At 36.2% G+C, this 23,793-nt stretch overlaps 1 long non-coding RNA gene across 1 annotated transcript in view; it reads right to left on the reverse strand.

Annotated features, from left to right (window-relative positions):
- LOC126954329 (uncharacterized) overlaps positions 1-23,793 on the reverse strand; it is a 167,516-nt gene that overhangs the window by 3,141 nt on the left and 140,582 nt on the right. The window contains exon 4 of the long non-coding RNA XR_007725588.1: positions 22,969-23,039. This is a non-coding gene — a long non-coding RNA (uncharacterized LOC126954329). The remainder of the gene's footprint in view (positions 1-22,968; positions 23,040-23,793) is intronic.

A 23,793-nucleotide genomic window follows, 5' to 3' on the forward strand; every position in this document is an offset into this window, starting at 1 on the left:
TTTTATGCAGTTGGCAGCAGTAGGCTTGTTTACACAAGCATCACCACAAATACATGCGTGATGAATGCATTGTGCTAAGATATTAGGATAGCTAGGACGTCATTAGGCAATCGGGATTTCTCAACTCCATTGTAATCTGATTGGACTACACTCATATACGTGGTATGTCAATGTTATATGGTGCATGGATGTATTACATAACTAATAGTAGTGACATTTGAGAATAATAAAGACAAGGGACAGGGCTGGGAGGATGTAGTGGACATTAGATATTTTTGGCTGTCCAATGTGTTTGAAAATTATCCCTACATTTAGGTAATTTCTCACTTTGTGTTTCAAGCTAGAAAGCTTGCCTGTCCAGATTTAATGGTCGTATTATGTTAGTTTCCAGTTCAGACTCTCCAGTCATCTTGGAGAATCTTTTAGATCTTAGATACCTAAAATTCATCCCTTTTCTCTGTTAAGAACCAGAGTGGTGTCTGTTTTGTGTTGGGGAAAATAGGATTAAAAACAAAATCTCCTGCCAACGCAGAAAAACTCGCTATATAGGTAGAAGAGAAAGAAGACAATTTTATCGTCAAATGAGCATTAAACCAGAATGTGATGTGCATTCCACAAAATCTGCTAAGGGATTATGAAAACAGAAGGAAACCTCACCCCTTTATACAGCCAAGTCCTCAAGTAAGAGCACTTGACAGCACCATTTGTCACATGTAATTCATCCTAAATTCACTCGAGAGTTGGGATGATCATTTGTGTTACCTAACTGGATTTATCCAATAGAGAAATAAACTTCTCGTCTTTATGACAAGAAGTAGTTTTGCAACTTGGAGTGAGATGTTCACTGGAGTTAGGCTCCTACCCTCCCACAGAAACTAGGGGGTGGGGCGCTTTTTTGCCTAATAATTACACTTAAAAGAGGTGATTCCTGGTCCTTCGGAAAGACATTTCTGCGTTGTAAAGCTGGTCAGAAGCTTATTTAGCTTTAAAAAAAATGCCCATACATTTCAGAGACCAAGAAATAACAGAATTACAAGTTTCCTAAAGTAAATGCTGTAAGAAAGGTAAGGGAGAAATTCTCTCGCTTTTAAGAGGGAAATTAAGTTTCTGGCTTTAGTATTTATATGTCCTTACATTAGCAACTTAAAAACCTGGTGAATTAAGAGATAAACTATATTTAATAATATAACCTCTCACACATTTTGAATTTTTTTACTATGTCCATATATTCTTTACCATGTATATACATATATTTCTATTTGTACATTTGTGTATACACATATATATAAGTATATGTGTGTATTTGTTTAAAAGAAAACTAAACTAGAAACGCTAATTCAGTTCAGAGATATGGAGGGTTAAAAAAAACTCAGTTTAATTATTTCCAGTGCACTATCTATTAGTACTGAAACTATTTTCTCCATTCAAATGGCAATATTGAATCAGGCTAAATTCCTAGTAGCAATTCAGAGGTAAATTAATACTTGTTAATTCCACAAAGCACTGTAATGAACCACAGAGTTGAAGGGTGGCGGTAGGGGTGCGGGGCAGGGATTTGGATTTGTGGCTGCAGTAGCACCTCCAATTTTGTCATCACTGTATTTAAACCGCATTTTAATATTTTGAAACTCAGCATCTCCATTTAAAAAATACAGTAAGTCTCATTGCCAGCCTCATCAGGGTCTTACCTGGTTGATTAAACCTTACTGAAAGGTCTAGTGGGGGATTTCCAAGCTACTTGGTTGTCTAATAAGCTTGTATTAAGTGATTCCCCTCACAGTACAAGCAATTCAGAGACATAAGGGACCTAGTTAGGGCATAGTGTTAAAGTGTCTGCTGAGTTTCTTAATTAAAAAAAAGAAGCTACAATGTCAAGATATTAATAATTCTTTTAAAACACCGCCCTTATTTCACTTCAAAAAACTAATAATCCATACATGAATTTTGAATATTTTTATGGCTATGTATTTTATTAATAATTATTTTCAAACAAATATAAAATAGCATGTGAAATATAGTTCGTAATCGGGGGTAACCAAAATCCTGATAAAAATGAGAGTAAAGCAAGTGAGACATAAACACATTTTTTTTTCTTGCCTTCACCTATGATGGCATTTAAACAATACCAAAAAAAAAGTTTCCATGGAAAACACCCTACCTCATGGTCATCCATTATGCCAAATTAAATGTATTTAAATTTGCGTTTCCTGTTTCTCATGTGAAATATTCCAATATGCCCCAGTCTCCAGGCTCATCTAAATCCTAATACCTTTAAAAAGTCAGATTAAATTCCACTCTTTTTTTTTTTTTTTTTGAGATGGAGTCTCACTCTGTCACCCAGGCTGGAGTGCACTGGCTCCATCTCAGCTCACTGCAACCTCCGCCTCCCGAGTTCAAGCAATTCTCCACCGCAGCCTCCTGAGTAGCTGGGATTACAGGCATCCGCCAAGACACCCGGCTAATTTTTGCATTTTTAGTAGAGATGGGGTTTCACCATCTTGGCCAGGCTGGTCTTGAACTCCTGACCTCATGATCCATCCGCCTCGACCTCCCAAAGTGCTGGGATTACAGGCGTGAGCTACCGTGCCCGGCCCAAATTCCACCTCTTCTAAGTAAATATCTATACTTGGTCCAACTCATAGAACTTGTTCTCCAAAATGATACACAACCATTAGTCTAAACATCACAATTTAGAAATCATTGCCCATGGTCTGACACTGTTCTATAACTGTTTTATTTTCCAAAATAGATTTTAAATTCCTGGAAGCCTTTTCTCAATCATCTCTTCACTGGTCAACTATTCCAAATTGGTGGGATCCTTTAAACACCGTGATGATATTCTTATTAAGCCTCTTACATCCTCTGCATTCCTCTCATGTTGGACTCTAATACCTGCCTCAGGAATGCTGGTCCCTATTCTATTTCTTGTAATTTCATGCTTGTTTTTAGAGTTGGACCAAACATTAGGGTCAAATTCAGCTTTTGAATTTCATCTTATTTTCACTTCCATAGGTAGCAATTTATTCACATTCGTTTCTCATTTGGAGTTTTTTGTTGTTTGCTTATTTTCCTATTGCAGTTTGTTTTTCTTTCCCAAGAATATTTATTCTTAGTGAACCTCAGATAGTTACTTTATTACTGTGGTTCCAGTTTCCAAGGGTCATTTTATAATCATTTTATTGCTAAAATTCACCTCTTACAAAACGTCACAGGGAAGAAGAGTTTGAATTGGTAAAACAGATAGAAGACAAAGTACCAGGATCAGATGAAATGCATTTAAGAAATCTGAAGAAATTCAAGGGAAAAATAGAAAAAGTATTAGCAAAAATGCATAACCTGCCATTGTGAGGGGTGACTGTGGCAAGGCACTTGAAATTACCAAGAGAATTACCAGTCACGCCTCAGCCCTGCCTCCTGTGGTTGTCAGAATAAGGGTCCAGGATGGCTAGACTGCTGCACCCTTTCAGCAATCAGTAGAATCTGTTCCAGCAGCGTATCTATATCCTAGGCCAGAATCTGACTATAGTCTTGATTCTGTAAGTCTGTCCCTGAATCCAATCTCTCCCTCCACCCCTTGCTCCAAGCTTCCACAGAGAATCAGGTTTCCATCCCTCACTCTCTATGAAGGTCTTTCATGAATCATCTCTTAGAAATTGATGCTTCAAAAAGGGAGGTGGACTGTCTCTCAATTATCATCAGGCAATCAAATTTCACCCCTAAGACCACCACTATCACCACAATCACCACCATATTACCTGTTATTTGAAAGGTTTAGGTAGCCGTAGAGGAGAGTTGTGAATTGTGAGAATTCTTGATGTCACCTCCCCATAATGTCCCTCCTACATCAATTTTACAAAACTAAAGATAGCTGATTCATGTCTTTAGCACAAACACCGATCAAATCTGTAGCAGTTCATGTAGGGTTTAGCAAATTCACTTATTTTAATTATTCTTGCCTCTCTTTTCCGGTTTTTGTTTTGTCTTTTTGTTGTCGCTTTTGTTTTGATCGTTCTTTTGTTTTCATTTCTCCATTGCATATGCCCTATGAGTTTGTTAAACCTCTGCATCACTTACGCAATACTGCTTTTGTTTAATGTGATAACGTTATTTTGACCAAAATAACAGCAAACTGTGGGTCAGAATTCTACTTACCAAATATAAATAGATTTCTATTCACCAAATGTCAGATGCAGTGTTAGTCATCAGAGATGCAGGGGTAATCAAGAATCATCCCATCAACAAAGGACTTCATAGCTGAGTACCGCAGTTTGATCCACAGACAAGCCATTTTTACCACAGTGCAATGAGAAACCCACACCCCGGGTGACAGTGCAGAAAGATTTGTCAAAACAAATTGAGAGAACACGTCCTGGAAAAGGTGAGAGTTCAACAGAGTTTTACAACATTGATAGGTGAATAGGGGACATTAGCTATTTCAGCAAGAGAAAAAAGAGTAGATAAAAGTCAAAGGTAAGAAAAAGCTGTAAGAATGTTTCTTACTATTGATTAACACACTGCAAACTTTTGATGCTTCTCCCTGAATTGTTTTTATCTACCACTCAATTTCAGTATAAGACTAGTAACTCCCCCCAAAAAAGAAGGAAAAAGTTAAAAAGGAAATTGTCCTCCTATTGACATAATAAGTCACAAGTCAATAAAGTTATTATCCGTTACAAGATAGATAACGAAGTAGGTAGAAAACTTATAAATAAATGTCAACTCTGGAAATATTCTGCCTTTACACACGATTCAATAGTCACAAAACACATACAAAATTATTTAAAAGGTTCATAGTTTATTTTTCTAAAAACTAGTACCTCACTGAATCTCTTGTCCTACAGAGATAGCTAAGGATACATGTCTTGTTATTTCTCCTTGGAAGAGACCTCTTGCTCAAATTTGATTTGTATATGAATGAAACATTCAACATGCTAATTTTCTGGTTAATATTCCCCTTTGGCACGTACCAGCAAAGGATAATTGGCAGTAATGTGATTTAAACTTACTTGAATTTGTAGCTGTTAATTGAACCTTCACTTTTAGTAACTCTGCATCACAGCATAGAAATAAATTTATTCACATAAGATGTTCCCAAATCTCCTTCTGAAGAGATAACCATCAGACTGGGAAAGTTTCAGTATCCTCCCTCCCATCTGGAATCAAGGGGATCAACTCTAAATAACTTCTAGTATTATCTTCTAATCTCACGAGTTGATGATTATGGAATGGGCTACTTACCTATTTATCTCTCAAGAAAAGGAGAGCACAGTACAAGGCAAGAAGGAGTCATTAATCCAAGGAATGGACTTTGAAATAATTTCAGTGAATGATGAACATAGTCAAGAGGTGATTTTAAATTGTAATGATGGAGAAAGCAATCAGCTGATGCAGATTTTAGAAGTTGTACCAGGAACAATAATGAGAAAAGAGGATACTTAATCACATTCACAAAAGAATTATAGGAATACATAATTAAAGCAATGATAATGAGTAATAAAACTCTTGGTGAGATATCTTTCAAATATCACTAGAAGTAGAGGATGAAGCAAAAAAGTCTTCTGTGTCAGTGATGTAGATTTTGCATGAAAGTTCCAGAAGACAATTGGTAAAGTGAGAAAATCCTAGAGCTAAATGTAAATGGACATTGGGTATGTGATAGAAGGGTTTAACAAATTCTTAGGGTGTACACTGTGCAAAGACACACAGCAAAAAAAAAAAAAAAAAAAAAAAAAAAAAAAAAAACACGACGACGAGACAATTTAACATTTTAACATATTCTAAGAATAGAGGAATAAAAACTAAGATTTTATACATAAAGACAATGAAAAATTGCAAAAAGAAAAGCAAATGTTCTTGGAAAATGCAAATGTTAGCACGGTGAAACAACAGAAAAGATTTCAAGGATTAGAGAAAAAAGAATAGGTAGATTTGTAAATAGAAGCATTATTAGATGCATAAGCAGAATCATGACAATGAATGAAATACACTGCAGGAAATCATCTTGGCCAAATGATAAGTTCTCTGAAACTAAAACTCAAATTTATATTACACAAAAGGAAAGTGAGGACAAATTAAAAATAAGGTTTATAAGCATCTAGAGACCACATATAATGTACACAATAATTAGCAAAATGCTAAGGAAATAAAATTATAGACAAAATGATAGGTAGGAAGATAAACAGCTGATTTTTACATATATAAGCATATGTATAATTAGTTATGTATATATCAGTAAGAAAATATGTGCATATCAGTAAGAAAATTTACTTCATCATCCCTGATGGCCTATATATATGTATGTGTGTGTATTTTGAATCCTCCTTTGAATCAGTCTTAATGTCTTATTGGTTCTCTCATAAATCAATAAGTCAAATATTCAGCATGTATTCTTTTTATATTTTTGTGAGAGTCATGCTCATACTTTTAAAATATTTTAGTTTCTATTTTGAACATCTATAATACATATATAAGTATATGGTATAAGGAGCAACATACAAGAAAAATAAAATGTCATGTCTGTACGTAGGTATGTACATATGTATGTACAGAGAATATAATAGTTTACATACATATATACACACATATGACATATTTAAATAAGAATTAATTAGTTACATAGCACTATTCATTAAGCAATAGTACATAGCACTCACCAGGTGCTCTATACATGAACTCATTTAATTCTTGCAATTACCCTACAAAGTAGATGTGAGGTACACACCACTAGGACTACATTTTACAAATGGGGAAACAGAAAAACAATGAGCAAAGGTGATTACACGAACATAGTGGCAAAGCTAAGATTCTGAACCCATGACATTTGACTCCAATGGTGTCACTCTTCATCTTATCCACAATTCTTTCCCACTTTTCGTTGTATAAAAATAGTTGTGCCTAGGCATACAACATTCCCTTTAAAGGAAATTAATAAATATTTTTAAATAAATAAATGAAAGAGGAAATCTAGAATGTTAACTCTTAAATTGTATTTTCTTTCCTCTTCCCAAAGGGAATTAAGTGTGATCACAGGCTTCACATAAATTTGAACACCAACAGCAAAGCAATTGCAAACAGCAGCTTAACAGGTGAGAGACGACTCAGTCAAACTACATGCTTACAGGTAATCTAGACTTGATGAAATTTACCCCAGAGCACTCAGAAACTACTGATTCAATCTCAGTGCCATTACCTCTTATATTTAAAGACTCGTCGAGGAATCGTAAGATCTTAGAAGTCTGAGCAAATACAAATATATTTACAAAAATAAATGAATAACATCTTTATTAGGAATTACAGACTAGCAGACCCAAGGAAGGATCTGGAAGAATTCTGCAGCAACAGATAAAGGGATCAGTGCCCAAGGCTTAATCAATTATGGGGTGATGAATAGGAATATAGATTCATCAAAATAGATAATTTGCTAAATTCCTCCTTCCTTGAAGCAAAAACAGACTTTGTAAATATTTTGGCGACTGTTGAGGGGATAGGTGTGGTAAATATGGGTGAAATGTTTAATCCTATATTTCCAACATTTCCTCACAAATCAGTTTCCAGGGCAAAGGTTTTTTTTTTTTTTTTTTTTTTTTTTTTTTTTTTTTTTTTTTTTGAGACAGAGTCTCGCTGTGTGGCCCAGGCTGGAGTGCAGTGGCCCGATCTCGGCTCACTGCAAGCTCCGCCTCCCGAGTTCATGCCATTCTCCCACCTCAGCCTCCGGAGTAGCTGGGACTACAGGCGCCGCCACCACGCCCGGCTAGTTTTTTGTATTTTTAGTAGAGACGGGGTTTCACCATGTTAGCCAGGATGGTCTCGATCTCCTGACCTCGTGATCCACCCGCCTCGGCCTCCCATTTCACCTTCTTATGCATGCTTGTATGACGAACATAACTGACCCTGGATTTGAGCAACCTCGAGGTATCAGAACCATGCCAGTATACATTGTATTACAGTTGGGTCCGTACTCAGACTTATGAGGAAAGTAACTTCTTAGATACAGAAACAGAAAATTGAAAAAATAAGCTCCAATTCTGTCTTTTCCAGTGCCACCTTAGCTCAGTCAATCTGGGCTTCTCTATCTCTAACTAAACAATGGATGTCTTTCCTCACCATTTTCAGTGAAATTGTTTTGTTGCTAATCAAAACCATCCTCTTTTTTTTTTTTTCCAGTTTCCTTCCCAGTTCCTTTTGCCTAGAGGCTTCAGTTTCACTTACTCATTTTCTTTTTAATAAATGCGACATTTCTTGTTAAACAACGTGGCACATTTGCACATCAACTAAAACTTCCCACTCAGTTCTGAGGAGAAGGTGTGCTGGGACGGTCCCCTTCTAAAGCTGGTCTCGGACAGAAGGGTCAGGGAACATAACAATGATACTGTTAATATCAGTGTGCCTGGAGTAAACGATTAAAAGTCAGCCAACGAAGACTTCAGGAAACTGAAATCAGAGGTTGGTTTTTCCTTCATCTCTAGGAATTCAGTTATATCCCATCTTTTGTGATGCATTGAAAGTTTTTTTAATGTATGTTTCCTGCTCCCATTATCCATGAAACATTATATTTTTATCAACTTACTGATTTATGTCCTGTTGAGGACATTTCCAAAGTGTCTGCTTATTGCTGCTTATCATCTTCAAATCCTGTTATTTATACTTTCTTGGACTTTACTTTGGGAAGGGAAGCAGCTGCTACAAATGAATAAAGTTAGCCTTAATGTCTCATTTATGATCCAAGATTATTTACCTGTCAAACCCATCTATGTAAATCAGGTGATAGCTATCAAAGTTATCCAACAATGCAAGCAAAATGTAATTTGCGCTACTCACTAAGATTAAAGACTTCGAAAAGTCCTTTCTGAGATAAACACAGCTGATGGCTATGTGATTATTTGGTTCTCCCAAGGCACAGGAAGAAATTAGGGTGGAGAGGTTAGGTAAAATATATTGACAAATGCAAAAAGTGACATCTGATGAGTGAGAATACAGACAGGAAAAAAATCAAAAAATATATATATAAAGGTCATATGCACATACATTAACTAAAAGGTAGAATACCCAAAGCTATTTAGTATTTATTAATAACTTGCTCTCTAGATGTTCTGCAAGTTATTAAAGACAACTTGAAATAAAAGATCAAGGCATACAGTAGGCATCTCACAAATCTACCATAAACCAGGCCGTGCAGAAACATTATTAAAATAGGAAGAAGTAGAAGAAAGCAAACACACTAATGATGTAGTCAGTTACTGTGAATGGATATTAATACTACCTTCAGATGTTTTCAAAACCTGAATAAGAAAAATAATGTGAGAAATATAAACCTCAAAATTTTTAAAAAGAAATAATAGTCAACATTTACAACATTTTCTTATTATTATAAATTGTTTTCATATATTAATTTAGTCAAACCTCAAGAAGTGGTTATGATTATAGTCCCATTTTCTTTTTTAATTTTATTTTTTAGAGACCAGTTCTCGCTATGTTGCCCAAGCTGGTCTTCAGCTCCTGGGCTTAAAGGATTCTTCCACCTCAGCCTCCCAAGTAGATGGGATTACAGAGGCACTAGACAATGTACCCAGTTTAGCCCCGTTTAAAAGAGAAAAAAACTGAACCACAGATATCTTAAACAAATTGCCTGAGGTCACTCAGAGGGTAACTGATGGAAACACAGTTTAAACCTGGATAGGCAGCGTTGTGAGTTCATAATAATATGAATTCCTTAAGAGGGACAAAGCTTTTCTAAAAGAAGTTTATTAACTGAGTTCTTATATAAAGAACATGCAGAAATATGATGATCACATTTTTAAAATAGCGGTGCCTTTAAAATGTGTACCAGGATTTTTTTTTTTTTTTTAATGACCTAAGAACCCAACAATAAAGCCTAACTCCGTGAGGCAATTTCGGTAGCAGGTAAGCTGATTTGTTCAGTCGTCTATCTGACATATTTGACAAGTCACTGATAGGGAACACAAAATGAACAGGATCCCTGATCTCACGAAGCCTGTGGGCCCTTATGGATCAAAACGAAGCAGATGAAAGGACACTGGAGTGTAACAGATGCAAGAATAAATGCAGATGTGTTACACATGCAGTGAAAGAGGAGAGGTAAATTTACTCGGGGGTGGGTCAAGACAGGTTTTACTGAAAAGTGATTTGTAGCATGCATAATAAAAGGTGAATGGAATGCAAACAAAATTTAAAAGCAGCAAAAGAGGATATAAGGAAGTGTATTTTTTTTTTTTTTTTTTTTTTTTTTTTTTTTTTTTTTTTGAGACGGAGTCTCGCTCTGTCGCCCAGGCTGGAGTGCAGTGGCCAGATCTCAGCTCACTGCAAGCTCCGCCTCCCGGGTTCCCGCCATTCTCCTGCCTCAGCCTCCCGAGTAGCTGGGACCACAGGCGCCGCCACCTCGCCCGGCTAATTTTTTGTGTTTTTAGTAGAGACGGGGTTTCGCCGTGTTAGCCAGGATGGTCTCGATCTCCTGACCTTGTGATCCGCCCGTCTTGGCCTCCCAAAGTGCTGGGATTACAGGCTTGAGCCACCGCGCCCGGCCAAGGAAGTGTATTTAAGGGGATATAAAGTCTTTAAGAACTAGAAAACTATGTGTTTAGAGGCCTACAGTTAGTGAAGTTTGGGTACCTAATTTTCTTCTATTTTAATTCTATTTCAGTAGAAACTTAAACTTTCATCAAAGCCATATGGTGTGATTGCGAAAAGTACACGTTCTTCAACCATTCTCTAAACCTACTCCTTCAGAGTCCCTTGCAGTGGAGCCTACAGAACCGCCTTATTAACACCCTTTATGGGTGGCTTTATGTGCAGGGACATTTGAGCACGATAGAGATCATTTTAGTTGAGAATGTTTTTGAGGTTTTACCAGACTCTCACTTCAATCAAAGATCATCTCTTCTGTGGAATGCTGTATTAGATGTAGGGTAACATTGCCTCAACATTGCACCTAGAGAATTCAGTTAACACCAAAATATGCATGCATGTTATTGAACAAATTGGCCTGTTAAGTGCAATTTTAAATAATGATTATTTGCAATTATAAATTGGAGAACATCTGTAAAAACAAAACCAATAGTTTTAACATTGTATAGTTAATGGTATGCTGTTCTTTATGATAGTTATTAGATAGTATGGTCACTTGAGTCTAAAGTTGTCTCCTCTGTTCTGAGAACAAAGTCTCATCATTGGAGACATGTACTCTCACGATATGCATGTGGTTGCTCCTATGTTTTACTTGATCATTCAGCATTATTCTTTACGTGCGGTTGGACGCCAGCCTGGCATCAGCTTGTTGAGAGAGCACGAAAGAGAATCAAACTGAATTTTCATTGAGGATGATAGTACACTAGATTTTTTCTTTTAGAATCTGTTGTACCATGCCACACAGTTCAAATAGAAAAGAATTATAGATACGTATTTTTATTACCATCAATAATCGTAATTGGATGAATGTTCAGATAGCTCTCCCTAGTTGAAAATACTATGTAATAAAATTCAGGAGCAGAGAAGGGTGACTCTCCACAATTCTACAACGTTCTTTCACCTATTCCCCTTCACTCACAATTTTTCTGTATATTAGAAAAGCAGAGTGGCATTGGTGTGCTGTAGTCACTCGGACTGACTCAGGACAAGCAATAATGAAATACTTGACAATTTCGTAGCCGCTTTTTAAACCATTGGTAACTTAAATTTAGCCACAGTGGGAGTATTTCATCACAAAAATCAGCAGATGTGGCAAAGTACTATTTTTTTTTTAATTATTATTTTAAGAGCTGGTTTACCAGCACACCACAGCTATAGAATTGAACAACAGGACTTTAAGTTTGAAGAGCATAAGCTTAAATCCTTACTTTGCAATCACAACTTACATTAATTTAGATAACCTTTCTGAACTTCAGTTTAACTTTTCTCTGACAGAGATAAAGTTACTTACTTTGATAGAGAATTAAGTTGATACAAAATAACTTTTAGTTAAAGCACTATATCATTTTTAAGCCACACCTAGTATATCATACTGGCTTTGTAAATTGTGCCCCTTGTGTTTTAATATAATAAATATTCTGTTGAAACTGAAATTGAAATTACCATGGCCCTCATTACCAATAATTTTTCAGATTAGAAAAAGCTAATTCCCTCAAAGGATTCTTTAGAATGTCAGACTCCTCATGCAATTACAAAATAACACAGTCTGAAGAAAAAGTATTCAAAGAGAAGTTTCAGTAGAGGCCACAAATTCAAACAACAAAATCTTGCCTTCAAACAAATCAAAGAGTGACTATTTTTTTAAAGGTTAATTGCAAAGTAGATGACTGTCTTAGTCTGTGTTTTGCTGTTGTAACAGAATACCACAGACTGGGTAATTTATGAAGAAAAGAAATTTATCTGGCTCATGGTTCTGGAGGCTAGGACATTCAAGAGCATGGCCCTGGCATCTGGTGAATGTCACCCCATGGCAGAAGGACGGAAGGCACCCTTCCACAAGACGGAGAGATAAGTTCACCTTGCATTTTTATTAGGAGCCAACTCCTGTAATAACTGACCCACTGCATTCATCGGGGCATTAATTTTTTCATGAAGATGGAGCCCTCATAACCTAAACACCTGTTAAAAAACCCCACCTCCCAATACTGTTACATTGGCAATTAAATTTAACATGGGTTTTGGTGGGGACATTCAAACCATAGCAGTAACCAAACATGAATGCTTAATCTTTTTATTTATCCTAAGAAAGTATATCTTCTTTACTCTGTGATGTGATGATTGGTTAAGCTGTCCTGTTATTTAAGTTCTTAAATTTTAAAATTTCTTAAACTTAAATTTTTAAGTTCTTAAACTTAAAATTTTAAGAACTTGATAGTACACTGTGGTATTGATTTTTTTTAAGTAGGAATTTGTGAAAAGTTCATGGATGCATATCGTAGCTCCATACCAGTGGAAAATATGTATGACTAGATATAAAATATTGAATGCAATGTTATGAAAGAATCAAAAGTGTTTCAAGACACCTCCTTCCACACTGAGAAATCAATGAGCAGCACTGTCCAGTAGAACTTTCTGTGATGATGGAAATGTTTTAGACCTGTACTGTTCAATCGGGAAGCCAGCAGCCACAGGTGACTCTTGAGCACTTAAAATAGGACTAGTGAAAATGAGGAAACGAACTTTCTATTTTATTAAAATGTAATGAATTTAAATTTAAACTTACGTAGTTACATGTGGCTGGTGGCTACCATACTAAAAGTATAGACGAGACATCTTAAATGTGTTCGTATTCGTGTTTGTGTGTATAGTGATTGTTAGAAAGGATAAATGGAGTAAGCTATACTTGCAGCATTTACTTAAGAGGTTAAAAACCTCCCATATCTCTTCCTCATTATAAAGCTATGTAAGAGTCATGAATCACATCTCCTGCGGCACCTGATTTTGTTTATATGCTGTAAAACTGAAGAGAAACTACCTTTCAGGCTTGGTAAGGGGCTTACTACATTTAATATTTGTTGCATAATTATGGCCTTAGGTAAACAGATAGTAAACAAATAATATAATGTTCCATTTTCTCAATATTTAAAAATTTGTGTCTCTAAAATATGTAATGTAAAATCTATTTAAGAAACTATTTTCAAACTGTCCTGTTTATAACTTACTTTCTTTTTATCATCTAATAAATAGCAGTTATTTCTTCTTCAACTCTACTCTTTCTGCTCCTTCATATTATTCATAGTAGATACCATTTTTAAACTAAAATGAACAGAGCCTATCACAGAATTTTTAGTGTAATAATTCACAGTTTTACTTTTTACATTATCAGTATGCCGAAGATGAGTAAATACCTTTGAAGTTGATTATATCTTTTATATTCACCAAAATGTTGTCATTACACTAAATGATTTGTAACAAGGTGCAAGATACCTAAATAAATGCATTATTTTAAAATCTTGACATCTGTTAAAAAATAGATCATTTTTTTTAAAAAAATCAAATGTCAATATGTTTTTAATATTAAGATAAATGAGGTTAGCAAGGTTCAATATATGATGGTTTTTTTCCTTGACATTTAACCCATCATATTAAAAGCTTCTTCAAAGGAAAGAAATATCAGCTTGTCACCTGGAGATTGAAATTGAGCTGCTCTGAGACAAACTGCTGCTTCTTCCCTATGATGAAATTCATAGAATGGACAAAAATGTCAGGATAAAAATAGGCCACCTGGGAAAAAAAAAAGCTATCAGGAGAAGAACTATAACTGTTGTTATAATTACAACTAAAAATCATTTAAAAGCCAGTTATTTTTCCCTAGTAGCACATGAAAGAACATTTAACGCATTGATTTATATTGTTAAATACTTAGGTGAGAAGAAACTGTGGTAAGACTATCCTTATGGACAGTCTGTGGATTTAATGTTAATAAAAGATGAATCATGGATAACATGGCATTTTAAAGAATGGCAAATATTTTAATTCATAATATACAAAGGACATACCACAAGCTGGCATTTTCAAACTCCAGGATAACAAAAAGGAATATCTATATCAATATTAAATACCATGCAAGATGTTGAGAGGTTGGATGCCAAAATACACATATCTTATTAGGAAAATCTCTAAAAATGCAAGAGTGACAGAACACTAAATAAATCTAATGAGAATTAATAACTTGCATTTTCCCATAATGTAAAAGTTATCTTGACTAAGCACTTAGAAAACATTATTACTCTTAAAAAGCATTCCCCAAAAAAACTGAATACTATTACATATCAGCCTTTTCTCCTTCTGTGAAATGGAAGAACATGAATTTGTGAAGGTTTCATTAAATTTAAATACTGTTAGCCACTGGCCACTCCATATTACTAATTGCTCAGTTTTGAATGTTACATGCTAAGAAAACTATTAGCTACTTTTATGGACACTTTATCATGTAAGTTAGATTACATTATTATCTAATGAGATTTTAATCCTTGGGAAGTCAATACAAGAATCAGTCATTTTGGATTTTACTTAACAATTTTAACATCACTTTTTTTAAAAACTCATTTTTAATTATTTAGGAAAATATTATATAGGATACTTAACTTTATTCTACACTGCTTTTCCAATCAATATTTCTCCAGTAGACAAATAATGCAAAGAGAGAAGTTCAAATGAAGTATGGGCCTAAATCCAGTCTGACTTTAAGGAAAATAAACAACCCTCAAAGTATAACACACCTGGTAACTGAGATTGGCAAAACAGTCCTTAATTTTATAAATGTGTTGAATCTGAACGTCAACAGAAAAACAGGGAATGTGGGGAGGGAGTGCTTAATGGATTGTTTTGGATTGTACATAAAATATGTTACAGAGAGTCACCAACTCCTCAGAAACAAAGAAATTAAAGTTAGTTTCATGCAGCAAAAATACTGGCAAGTAATAGAACAGAATGGCAGACTTGAAGTTGACAGAAATGTTTTACATATTCATTGGGTATTGGATAGCATTGTTAAAACACACAAAGAAATTGCCTTCTCCATACATTATCAATTCCATATTCAAACATGCCTAATATTTTAAATCTTCACATACAGAAAATTTGAAGAAACAATGCTCGACAGTCTACTGTTTGTAAAGGGATTTCCAAAAAAGAGATTGATAGTAGAATAGGATCTGTCTGCATGACCAATTTTACTATGCATTAAAATAAAATTTTATTTGATTTTTACCTCATGATATTTGATTTTTACCACAGGTTCAAATAACTGAATTAAACATTTCACATAAATCATGATACACATTCATCATCAGTCTGAAAGTCACCATTTTGTTTTTATTATATTTTTATTTTATATTTCTCACCTTCCTCCCTGAGTCCTACCCCCATTCATCTATCGGTGGAATAAATGCTTGATTTCATGTTTTTGGTTATGTTATTTTCAGTATGAGAATTTTTTCTAAAACAAGAATAAGGTTTTGTGAAGGTACTTGTAATTATTACTATGCTATCAATCTTTTCTTTTCTATTTATCTAGTCAACATGAAGTTTTTAAGATCAGACACGCTGATTATGAATACCATTGACATGGTTTAGCTAGATGTCCCCACCCAAATCTCACCTTGAATTGTAATAATCTCCAGGTGTCAAGGGTGGGGCCAGGTGGAGATAATCATGGGGGCTGTTCCCCCATACTGTTCTCGTGATAATGAGTGAGTTCTCACAAGATCTGATGGTTTTATAAGCATCTGGCATTTCCCCTGCTGGTACATTCTCTCTTTGCCTGCCGCTATCCACGTAAGATGTGACTTGCTCCTCCTTGCCTTATGCCATGATTGTTAGACCTCTCCAGCCATGTGGAACTGTAAGTCCAATTAAACCTCTTTCTTTTGTAAATTTTCCAGTCTCAGGTATGTTTTTATCAGTAGCATGAAAACAGACTAATACAACCATAGTATGTAATCAACACATTTTGCTTTTATTGATTCCCCTAATAATAAATAGCTATGTTGCCTCCAATTACCTATTTCCACAAACATACTCAGGCACGTCCCTGCTTGGAATGGGGGCAAGATTTTTCCAGAATAAAATAACAAAGATCACATTGTTGAGTAGTAAGACATAAGCATTTGTAAATCCACCACCGTGTAATTTCCTCCAGAAAGCCTACACCGGTCTATGTTCCCACAGGCTATAGATGACAAGCATCAGTTCTCCATATTCTTATCAACATGGTTTCTTTCCCATTTTGGGACTCCAATAACTGTGAAGTAGTATTTTATTTTATTTTGTATTTATCTGATTACTAACATGGTTGCACATCTATACACATACTTTTCAGTCATTTTGTACCATTTATATCCTTTGCCAATTTCCTTACTAATTTTTTCATCTTTTTGGTTACTTGGAAGACATTCTTTGTATAGTTTTAATATTAAACCTTTTGCAAATATCTTCTCCCAATCTGTCGTCCATCTGTTAATATTTTTTGTAATATTCATTGCTGGAAAAATATCCTGAATTTTTATGTTGATAAATCCATGGCAGTTAAATCCATATACATTGTGCTTTTAAGGTTCTGTAATGAAGTCTCCATAGCCCCATTATTTTTTACAGTTTTACTATTTGCATTTAAATCATTAATCCATCTGGAGTCCTCCTTTGTATATGCTATGAAATAGAAGGCCAACTTTATTTTTATACTTTTTAAGTCTGTTTTCCCGAAACAATTTATGAACCATTCAACCTTTTGCCATTGGAGATGATACCACTTTCATCTTTATCTAGTTCCCAGATTAAGGGGTCTGTTCTTGAACTCTATTTTGTTACGTTGATATTTTCACTCTTTATTTCCTATAATGTTATTATTTAAGCTTTGTAATACATTTATGTATCACTAAGAAGATATCCTGTTTCTTTTTTGTCAGATGACTTTTTCACAGATATTTTTGTATCTGTATATTTTGTATATATGTATATATGTTCGGTTCCTCAAATGTACTACTGAATATTTATTGAAATTACATTGAACTTATAGGTAAAACTTTTATATTGTTAAATACATAATAGATCTCCACATTTATTTAGGTGTTCTTTAATTTCATTTATTACAATTTTAAAATTTCTACTTTATAGATTTATTTCCACGGTTAATTTCTACATACTTTTTAAATTTTGTTGCTATTGTTTTATATCACATTATTTTTCATTTTGGCTGGCATTACTTATTTAAATGAATGCTGAAGAACTGAGAAAGTTGACCTCATATTTAGCAAACTTGTTCAGTTCTCTTATTAACACTCATTATTTGTTAATTCTACTAGAATTTCATGCAGATCACATCTCTGTAATCATCAAGTTTTACTGTTTTATTTTTTCTCAAAATTTTCAAAATCCACATTTCTTTTACATGAATTCCAAGGAATTATCCCTAATCTCAAGTGATTGACTGAAATCCAATAATTAAAATTGGACACTTGTTTTGCTCCCGATTTAAGATAATGTGTCTAAAGTTAATCTTTAAATGTGATATTTGATGTATATGCATCAAATATTTATATTTACATTATATTTTGGTATAAGTTTTTAACACATTAAGGAAGTTTCCATTTAATTTTATGAGAATTTAAAAAATACACAATATGGTAGAAATTCAACTTTATAAATTGTTTCAATTTTTAAAACATATAATGAGCTTTATAAAATTCTTATTCAGCATCTATCAAGATAGATATTTATGTGATTTTTACTATTAATGAGTGAATTAGAACATTGAAAACTTTTACAAAGTGAAAATATTCTTCTATTCTTCTATTTATCATAAAGCACCTTTTAATATACTTTTGGATTCAGTAAGCTAAAAATGCTCACATGAAATTATTTCCATTATGTGTATGACAAAGTCCTAGGAAATGTATGTCAACCACTCCCATAGCCTATAGAAAGCTAGACTCGCCTAGCAACATATGCACACATATGACCTTAGCAGACCACTGGCCTCCAGCTGGTGAAAGAGAGAAGCTGACCTAGGTTGCAGATAGAGGAGGTGATTTATTTTAGGAGAAAGTTGTTGATCTGCTCTAAGTCTCAATTTCCCCACTGGGAAGAAGTTAGGAGAGTTTTAAGCCTAGAAAAAAGGGCGTCCTGGAGCCCTGGATATTTAGGAAAACTGTTACCCAGAGTCTGACAAAGGCCTATGAAATAAAGGCAAGAGGCCACGGTAATGACAAGAAAGTACTGTGCAGAGAAAGCACAAGCAGCCCTAGAACCACTAGAATTCTCTCATCAGCAGGGGCAACAGCATGCAGGTGGTTCTCATCAGCCAGCGAGGGGCTACCTGAAATTAAAAATTTGCCTAAGAAATTTTAAATATGCCAAAGGACCAAGCAACCCCAACAGGAGGCTGGACCACCCATTGTCAAGCGGCTTAGGGAGAGATTATCACCTGCTCCCTGGGAAGTGTGACCACATTTTCCAACAGACACCTTCAAAGGACTCAAAAAAGTACTTGTGGCCTAGTGCGGTGGCTCACACCTGTAATCCTAGCACTTTGGGAGGCCGAGGCAGGCAGATCATCTGAGGTCAGGAGTTCAAGATGAGCCTGGCCAACATGGCGAAAACCGTTTCACCTAAAAATACAAAATTAGCAGGGCGTGGTGGTGTGCAACTATAAGCCCAGCTACTTGGGAGGCTGAGTCAGGAGAATCGCTTGAACCTGGGAGGAGGAGGTTGCAGTGAGCTAAGATAGCACCACTACACTTCAGCCTGGGCGACAGGAGTGAGACTCCGTCTGAAAAAAAAAAGTATTTGCATCAAAGAATGAGTAAAGTACACACAGCCTCCAGGGTCAGAGGAAATAAATATAAAGAAGAAAATTTAAATCAATCCCAGGGAAAAAATTTGTCTTAACATTTAGGTAAGTGTGTCAGCATTCAATTTTTTCTGTACATACCTATATGTGTGGGTTTTTAAAATTACTATTAGAGAAAATACATGTAATAGATATATAGAAAGAATATAGAAAGAACATGCAATATATCTACAATAAACTTGAGTTTTTATTCTTTATGAAGTACAGAATGCTGTACATTTTACCCAGAACTCTTATCATAGGCGTTTTACTTACTAGTATTTTATCTAAAACCTGTTTAACATTTAAATTGACTGAATAAGAGTTGTCAGGTTAAAAGCAGAGAATGACCTTTTCTTTTTTTCTCACTACTGCTCTTTCTAATTTTGAACTGTTCTTATTTATCCCCGGATGAAATATTAGGCCGATCTGACATTTTTTCCTAGTTACCCTCAGTTATGAGGAAGAACTCTCATTTTTCAGGGGTTTAAAAGTTCTTTCCTGCCTAATACCTGAGTATCAACCTCTCATCCAATTGAAACCTTTTCTCATCGCCAGTCTCAAACAACTGGGAACAGGCAGGCAAATTCTTATTTCCTCTCCCACAGATTCCTTGGCGACCTTCGGTGGCTGGGATCTCTCACCCGTAGCTCCTATCCCAGACACAGTGCCTTCTCCAAAGCATTAACACACGCCTGCCCCTTTTTCCTGGCAGTCCACCTGATATAGTTCGGCTCTGGGTCCCCACCCAAATATCATCTTGAATTGTACTCCCATAATTCCCGCGTTTCTGGGAGGGACCCGGTGGGAGACGGTTGGATTGTGGGGGCGGGTTCTCCCATGCTGTCCTCGTGGTAGTGAGTAAGTCTCGTGAGATCTGGTTTGATAAGGAAACCCGTTTTACTTGGCTCTCGTTCTCTCTCTTTGCCTGCCGCCATCCACGTGAAGATGTGACTTGTCTTCCGCCATGATTGTGAGGCTTCCCCAGCCGTGCGGAAATGTAAGTGCAATTCAGCCTCTTCTTTCTTTTGTAAATCGCCCAGTCTTGGGTATGTCTTCACCAGCAGCGTGAAAACAAACCACCACACCGCCCCACGCTGACTCTTATGTTAGTACAATTTCCCAGGTAGGTGCTTTTGGTAGCGTCCTGTTCAAAATCAAGTCCCTCAAGTCCAGCTCTTTTCTATTTATGTGTTCTAGGTCTGGCCCAGGGTGTCTTCGCCCCAACATCAGTGGGTGGGCAGCAGTATCCCACTCTGGCCATCTCTCCTCTTACTCTGCCAGCGATGATAAACCCTTGAGACTTTTTTACACCAGAGTCAGGTGCCAACCCGGTGTCTACAGAAGCAGGAAGCATACATGTCAAGATTCCTAAGTGCTTTTCCAAAAGCCCTCCTCACATGGCTTCAAAAGAAATACTCCACTTTCCCAAAACTCTTTGTCCAGGGAAATTCCCGTTTTTAAAATGTCTTCTAATGAATTCATTCATTTTTATATAAATACATCATATATAAAATGCATCTAAGAATTATTAAAGGTGTATGATGGTCTAGTGGTGCAAAGTTTTAGGACATGCCTTTTGCAAGTAATTTATGGATGGTCTAAAACTCCATTTGAGAATAAGATAGCACTTGGCCACCACAAAACTTTGCCTCTATTTTGGTGCTTCAGCAAAAACTATAAAAATAAATATTTGTTAAGCTCTTTAGATGTGATGTTTAAAGTTGTTCAATACATAAATTCATTAAATGCATCACTAATTATTTTCTCCATGCCTTTGTACGATGGAGGTTGTCTTTATAGGCTCTGTACTCATTCTTTTATGTAAAAAAGTGTATTGTTTATTATGCACCAGTCACTGTACTATGAACTAGAATAGTAGTAGAAGATAAAGCTGAAAGGCCCTACGCTCACGCAATTTACATTCTAGGAAGGGAAGTTGACTTAAATAAATAAACAAATAAGTAGTTTTCTGTTAGGTAAATACGATAACAAAACAGAGAGACTGATAGGAGTAAGAACTACATAAAGTGTAGTTAGAAAAGCACAATGCATTGACATTTAAGCTGTTGTTTTTAAAAAGTGACAGAGGCCAGGTGCGGTGGCTCATGCCAGTAATCCCAGCACTTTGGGAGGTGAGGCAGAGGCAGGCGGATCATGAGGTAAGGAGATCGAGACCATCCTGGCTAACCCGGCGAGACCCCGTATCTACTAAAAATAAAAAAAATTAGCCGAGCATGGTGGCATCTGCCTGTTGTCCCAGCTACTAGGGAGGCTGAGGCAGGAGAATTGCTTGAACCCAGGAGGTGGAGGTTGCAGTGAGCCGAGATCACACCACTGCACTCCACTTGGGCAACAGAGCGAGACTTATCTCAAAAAAAAAAAAAAAAAAAAAGTGACAGAATGAGGCACGTATATACTATGGATAAAGCATTCTAGACAAAAGAAAAGCTAACGCATGAGCTTTACAAAGAGGCATGTCGTCTTGTTCAAGGAACAGAGGACTGCCCATGTATTTGATTATAAATGACAAATCTACAGGTAAAGCTTCTAAGTTACAATCTCCTTTTTCTTATGATCCATTTTCTTGATTGATAAAAGTCACATCTCAATCTGCAGCTGGAGGGCAAGATAACAAACACTCTTTTTAGGGCTTTTTTTTGTTGTCTGCCAGCATTTATTTAATGCAGTTTTGCTAGAAGTAGGCAAGACTGCCACCTTCTCAATTGTCCATCTCTAGAAAACTCTGAAACAATTAGAATGCATCCAAGGAAAAAGAATTATGTAAGTTACCAGGTTTAAGGATGAAATTTTCTAGACTCTTGCCCATTGAGGTAGGAGGCAGTACTCGACTCTGGAGCAGAGACTTGGAAACTGGACTGGATTGAGGACTAGTTAAAAGGTCCAGGGCATCTGGGGCAAAAGCAACATTACATAAGATATGCCCACCAGTGTGCTACATCAGTTTACCATTGCCACGGCAACACCCGGAAGTTACCATCCCTTTCCATGGCAATGACCCAACGACTTGAAAGTTACCATCCTTTTCCTAGAAATTTCTGCATCATCCCACCTTAATTTGCATGTAGTTAAAAGTGGGTATAAATATGACTGCAGAACTGCCTCTCGGCTGCTACTCTGAGCTCACTGCCTATGGGGTGGCCCTGCTCCACAAGGAGAAATACCTCTGCTGCTGCTATACGCTGCTGCTTCAATAAAAGTTGCTGTCTCACACCACTGGCTCCCCCTTGAATTCTTTCCTGGGTGAAGCCAATAACCCTCCTGGGCTAAACCCCAGTTTGGGGGGTCACCTGCCCTGCATCGCTGTCAAGTTACTCAAATGCAGATGACTGTATTTAAGTAAGAGATTAAACCATAGACTTTAGATTGTCTTTGATTATTAGCACTTTAATTTTCTCTAGGTGCGTGTGTGTAAACTTCATTCAATATTTATAGTGTCTCATTTTCATCAACAGTTTCTTAGAATATAATTTGTTTAGGTTGTAAATAATTTTGGCCCTGCGTGAGCTCATAGTCACTTGGAGTGAAGAGAAAACAAATTGCAGATCATCGAGTTGCAGAGAGGCTGTGCTAAAAGTGAGAAGATGCCATTGGTGTAATGTGGTAGTCTTAAAGATGGCACCAAATTCTTTTACCTTCCTCCCATGAAGAGCTTCCATTTCCGTCCCCTCTTTGCGAATTTGAGCAGGGTTGTGACTGTTTTGACCTGTAGAAAACAGAAGAAATGATGTTATGTGACTTCCAAGACAAGATCCTCAGAGGCATAAGGTTTCCATCTGGCTTTCTGGAACCTCTACTATCTGGATGTTCCCTCTCAGAACACAAGCCCTGGGAGCCAGCAGCTGTACGGTGAGAATGCCAAGCCTTATGGGAAGAGGACATGTAAGTGGTCTGATGGAAGTCCCCGCTGAGCCTGCCAGTCATCCCCAGCCCAAGAACCCAACTTGCAGATGGAGAAACCTGCAGATGACTCAAAAGTGTGAGTCACCTCCAGCCAGTCAAGGCTTTCCAGGGTAGGCCCTGACATGGAGCAGAGAAAACCATGCCTGCAATGTGCCTTTACTCCTGACCCGCATAATAAAATGGTTGCCATTTTGTCACTAAGTTTGGGGTGGTTTGTCATGTCACAATAGATAAATAGAATAAAATAGATAGTGATCATATATTTCAGAATTTTCAGATGGCCTTCATTTCAAATATTCAGTAACTTTCAATCCTTCAAGATCCTTTAGATTATCAGATATTGGCCTAAAGCTTTCTTCTGATAAGAGCAGTCCTTAGACCACTTTTTCTGGCTGGGCAAGTTGAGGAAGGCTTCAAAGAGGAGGTAATGTTTGTCAATATTATTGAAAAATGGCCAGATTCATTTCATGTATTCATGAAATAAACACCACTATGCAGGGCCAATACCTAGAAGCCTTTAATGCTTTGAAAAGCACCCAAAAATCATTTCTCAATTG

The sequence above is a fragment of the Macaca thibetana genome, chromosome 5, assembly GCF_024542745.1.
Source record: "Macaca thibetana thibetana isolate TM-01 chromosome 5, ASM2454274v1, whole genome shotgun sequence".
Lineage (NCBI taxonomy): Eukaryota > Metazoa > Chordata > Mammalia > Primates > Cercopithecidae > Macaca > Macaca thibetana.